This window comes from Triticum dicoccoides, chromosome 2A (genome assembly GCF_002162155.2).
Source record: "Triticum dicoccoides isolate Atlit2015 ecotype Zavitan chromosome 2A, WEW_v2.0, whole genome shotgun sequence".
Classification (NCBI taxonomy): Eukaryota; Viridiplantae; Streptophyta; class Magnoliopsida; order Poales; family Poaceae; genus Triticum; species Triticum dicoccoides.
Genome location: NC_041382.1, coordinates 66,029,841 through 66,035,720, shown reverse-complemented (window position 1 = coordinate 66,035,720; position 5,880 = coordinate 66,029,841). Strand labels below are relative to the sequence as shown.

Below are 5,880 nucleotides of genomic sequence, written 5' to 3'. Positions count from 1 at the left end.
GTATCCTGGCCAAGTAAACATGTATATTTCGCAATACATGTTTGTGAGTGAACACTTTGGGAAAACTGTAGTATATGTGCAAATAAAAAACATGTTTTTTGGCCAACTAAACATGCATGTTGGCAAAAAACTGAGAAAATGTATCCTGGCCAACTGAGACATATATTCTACCCAACTGAATGCATTAACTGTCCGACTAAACATGCATGTTGGCCAAAAACTGAAATAAATGCAACCTGGCCAGCTGAGACATCTATTCTAGCCAACTAAAAACATTGAATGTCCAACTGGATATGTATGCTGGCCAAGCGGAAAGATGTATCCTGGCAATTGAGACGTCTATTCTAGCGAAAACCAGAAATCTGTAGTGCAACAGGAAAAACACAAGAACTTTTGTCCATGGCTAATGAAGCCACAAACCATATTAACATATTCACACATATAATCTTGTCCCACGCATATATTCTGGTCCCACACCTATTGCAAACCATATTAATATGTTCAAATATACCAGAACTAGAAACATAAACGGCGATGAAAAACATATAACTATAATCTGTCCTCCAATTCTTCTTTCTTCTTTCACCTGGATTTTCCTTCTCAAATGTAGCATCTTATGTGCAGAAAAATCTGAAAAGAGCTCCTTGCGAAACAGAAACCTACAGATCATTACAACAAAACAAAAAAGGGGGAAAGTCAGAAAAACTCTGTAGCAAAAAGAAGTCATGCTTTTGCCAGTTATTTACTGCAAACTGTGCAACTAACATAACAAATCTGTGCAAAAAAAATTCATAACTGTTATAATAAAAGATTATGCTACGGTCATGTTGTTTTTGGAACTAAGATTATCACAAAATGGTGTGCAACTACCTATTTACTAAGTTTTTAGGTTGTTTGAAACACTCTTTTTCTGTGGTTACCAACTGATGACATCAATTTCTTCTTTTTATATATGTGCAGGGAGTGTGTGGCAGCATCCAAGAACAAGGAAAAAATGCTTGATCTCAATGAGTTGCCTCCAGATCTCAATGAGCTTCCTCATGATATGGATCAGCAGCAACCCAGCATACAACAAGGAAATTGGACAGAAAATGGTCGATATGTTTACTACACGCAGGCAAGTCGTGATGGTAACCCTACGGGCCATGACAATGTGGCAGGCCAGTCATCAGCCCGTGGTGCCCCTGTAGTGGTGTCTTTGCAGTCAGAGAGCCATACTCTTGATGACACAGGAACCAAGGCAAATGTTCCTGGTCCAACCAGGACTGAGCTAGGAGCTGGGGCTGTTGACAGAGCTGTGCAAGTAGAAGAAGGAGAGGATGAGGCTGGTTCTCAACCTATGGAACCCTATGTTGGCATGAGGTTTGACAGCCTTCAAATTGCTAAGGATCACTACAAGAGCTACGCACTACAGATGGGTTTCTCTATCAAGATGAACACCTCTAGACGGACAGCCCGCACCAATGAATTGATAAAACAACAGTTTTGCTGCAACAAGTTCAAGAAGCCCAAAGCTGATGATGGAGGAGCTGAGGCTCCTCCTGTCCTGGACCCTATTCCAGATCCAAAATCTGTTAACAGTGATGAGGAGATGGAAGAAGAACCTCCAATATTTGCTGAAGAGGAGGCTGGTACTAGTAAGAAGAAGAAGAAGCGCAAACGCGAGACAATAAAGCAGACTGAATGCAAGGCGAAAATGTTGGTGAAGCTGATAGATGGGCGATGGGAGGTGACGCACTTTATTCGTGACCACAATCATCTGCTCGTGAACAAACCTTCATTGTCCAAATACTTGAGATCCCACCAAGGCATCTCACCTGATGAAAAGGAGTTTCTGCGCATCTTGTATAACTGCAACTTGACTACAGGTGTGGTGTTTTTCTATATCCCTTGAAGAATTAAGTTTCCCTCTAGGCAGTCCAGTGTGCAACTGTTATGGTACTACTGTGCAACTGAAATGGCTTAACTGTGCAACTAGTGTCCAACTTCCCATGCTTTTTGTATATCACTTTTGGTGCTTCTTGTGCACCTAAATTGTCTTTACTGTGCAACTACACAATGTCATGTATGCAAAAACTGCAAAGTGTTTTTAAAAAGGTGCAGCTGGGTGTTCATTTCCTGCGATTATCTTCTGTGCCAACATGTGTCCTATTATTGTGCAGCTGGATGTGCCATTTGTGCAACTAAGAAAAGGATATACTATTTGTTTTTGTATTATGCAGGACGAATGATGCATGTAATGGCAGAGTTCTATGGATCTGAGATGATGGTGCCGTTCGGACCAAAGGCAATAACAAATCTTTGTACAAGTTTCCGTAGAGATGACACAAAGGAGGGTGATCTGATTGAGACAATTGTGCACTTCAAGGAAATACAAAAAACCGATCCAGACTTCTTCTACAAGGTGAAATATGATGAAGAGGACAGAGTTGTCAACATATTTTGCGTGGACGGCTTAGCTCGAAAAGCTTATGTGGAGGCGTACCACGATTGCATATCGTTTGACACCACCTACATGACCAACTTGTACAATATGCCGTTCGCGCCCTTCATAGGAATAAACCGACATGGCCAATCTTTCATGCTGGGCGTGTTTGTGAGGCAGGAGTTGGCATCGAGCTTTGATTGGGTTTTTGGAGCATTCCTAGAGGCTATGGATGGCAAACCTCCTGACAACTTCATCACCGATCAGGATGGTGCGATGAGGCAGTCAATACAGAGCATCTTTCCAACCACCGTGCACCGCTGTTGTCGATGGCACATCATGAAAAAGGCTCAGGAAAAGGTTGGTTGGTTGCTGTGCCGGAATCCAGGACTCTCTGATGATTTCAACAACTGTGTTGACTTCAGCTTCACTATAGACGAGTTTGAGTAGAATTGGGCTGGGTTAATGATGAAGTATGAGGCTATGACACACATGCACTTTGAGAAGTTGTACGAATACAGGTCAACTTGGGTGCCGTGCTACTTCAAACACAGGTTCTTCCCCTTCCTCCAGTCTACACATCATAGTGAGGGGCTCAACGCTGTCCTGAAAAGATATGTGAACCCACACAAATCAATGCTGAACTTCGTCAAGCAATATGAAAAAATCCAAAACCACATCCTTGCCAAGGAAGGCTGCGATGATTACAGGACAGAACACCTTGAGATTGAGTTGTGGTCCAACTTCCTAATAAAGAAGCAAGCTTACAAAACCTATACTAGAGACCTTTACCGCAAGTTCAGAGAAGAGTTTGAGCTGATTGGACATTATAATGCATTCCAAGTTGGTGCTGATGTGTTTGAGCTCATACCGAACCAGAAATTTGTTGCGAAATATGGTTCTCGAAACTACTTGGTGCAGGCAAGGATGGAGGAGGGTTCCTATTTGTGTGAGTGCTGTAAAATGGACAAGGATGACATCCTCTGTTGCCACATCCTCAAGGTGTTCACCCATGTTGGCGTTGATGTCATACCGGAAAGGTACCTGCTAAGAAGGTGGACACCTACTGCTGTACCTAGTGCGCCAGGGACTGGTTATGAGCAACCGGATGAAATGCCTCCTCAATCAAAGAAGCAGATAAGGGAGAGGAACATGATATACGATTTTCAGAAACTAGCAAAGTTTGCGAGTGGTTCTGATCCAGCACAAGCTATTGTATACAAGCATATGCGTGCAGCACGTACCGAGACCGGCCACCTGAACAAGTCCAAGAAAAAGAAAAAACCGACTGCTGCAACGGGACCATCAGATGATGGCAACCCTCGAGGACCTCCTCCACCTCCAGGCAGCAATCAGGGGGCTCATCATCCAGGTAATTACCTGCCCCAACTCCTGATCTAACTAGGTGTGTAACTTCAGTTGCACACATCATTGTGCCCAGTTACACACACTATTGTAGCCACTTGGACAGAACATACTGCCTAGTTGCGCATGCTGTGTTAGTTCAAGCATCAAGATAACACAGCTAACTTATATTTCCAGTTCTGGATATAGGTGATGTCAACCCTCAAGGACCTCCTCCCCCTCCTGGCTGTACACGGCATCCTCCGCCACCTCCTCCCCCGCGTGCTCCTCCCAATGGCCCTACAGGCAGCACTCAGGGGGCTCGTCGTCCAGGTAATTACCTGCCCCCAACTCCCCATCAAACTAGGTCTGTAACTCCATTTGCACACATCATGGTGCTCAGTTGCACCGAATAGGCTACCTAGTTGCGCACGCTGTGTTAGTTCGAGCATCAAAGGATAAACACAACTGACTTGTTTGTCCTGTTCTGCCTATAGGTGATGCCAACCCTCAAAGACCTCCTCCCCCGCCAGGCCCAACTAGCAGTGCCCTTTGTGCTACTCCCAATGGACCTACAGGCAGGACTCAGGGGGCTCATCACCCAGGTTAGTACCTTCACCGACTCCAAAACAAAAACTAGGGTGAGTGACTTTAGTTGCACATATCATAGTGCCCAGTTGAACAGAACATGCTGCCTAGTTGCGTGCGCTGTGTTAGTTTGAGGATCAAGCTAAAAATCTAACTTGTTTTTCATGTTCTGCCCATATGCGACTACAATCCAAGTACCATGACAGGCTGTGCTATTGCAGGTGTTTTTTTCAACTTAACTTGCACACAGCAACCTGTTAGTTGCACAAAATGTACTGTGTGGTTGCATAGAACATCAGTGCTGGTTGCACAATAACAAAAATACTAAACTTTTTCTATGATTATTACACAGGTGATCGTGACGGTCCTACTGCCCCGTTGGAGGCTGCATCCGTTGCACAAGCTTCTGATGATTTTGTGCCCAGGGATCCTCCAAGGTCTACTACAAAGGGTAGGGCAAAGAGTCGATGGTACAAATCGGTGCTGGAGCTACACCCAAAGAAGAAAAACAAATGCAGCCAGTGCCAATCTACAGAGCACACTGCTGGTGTGTGTTCACAGAGGCTCCTGTGATTCTGTTTCCTCATTTGTAACTTTGGAACAAAAAGGGAAAGAATGATATTTTTTAGCAATGTTGGGACCAAGTGGACACATTCAGCATCTACGATTCCTATTTATCTAATTTATGCTGCTTGAATTAGTTCATGCATTGTGTAAAAAAAGTTGCTATTTGTGCCTTTGTTGGCAACTGGTTATATATTTAGTTGTTGAACAAATTGTATATCTAGTGCTCCTAATGTATCAACAAAAGTGATGATATTTGTTGGGGAACGTTGCAGAAAACAAAAATTTTCCTACTCGTTTCACCAAGATCATCTAGGAGTTCATCTAGCAACGAGTGATCAGATGCATCTACATACCTTTGTAGATCGCGCACGGAAGCGTTCAAAAGAACGGTGATGATGTAGTCGTACTCGACGTGATCGAAATCACCGATGACCAGCGCCGAACGGACGGCACCTCCGCGTTCAACACACGTACGGAACAGCCACGTCTCCTCTTCTTGATCTAGCAAGGGAGGGAGGAGAGGTTGAGGGAGATGGCACCAGCAGCAGCACGACGGCGTGGTGTTGATGGAGCTGCAGTACTCCGGCAGAGCTTCGCTAAGCACTATGGAGGTGGAGGAGGTGTTGGGGAGGGAGAAGGAGGCAACCAAAGGCCAAGGCGTTCAAGGTATGAAGTCCCTCCTCTCCCCCACTATATATAGGGGTGCCAAGGGGGGGTGGCCGGCCCTAGGAGATCCAATCTCCTAGGGGGGTGCGGCGGCCTAGGGGGGTTTCCCTCCCCCCCAAGGCACCTAGGAGGTGCCTTACCCTCCTAGGACTCTTGTCCCCTTAAACCCTAGGCGCATGGGCCTATGTGGGGCTGGTGCCCTTGGCCCATTAGGCCAAGGCGCACCCCCTTACAGCCCATGTGGCCCCCGGGGCAGGTGGACCCACCCGGTGGACCCCCGGGACCCTTCC

General features: G+C 45.5%; 1 pseudogene; it reads left to right on the top strand.

Annotated features, from left to right (window-relative positions):
• Positions 1-994: 994 nt before the first annotated feature.
• Positions 995-4,930, top strand: LOC119357607 (annotated as a pseudogene).
• Positions 4,931-5,880: the final 950 nt, after the last annotated feature.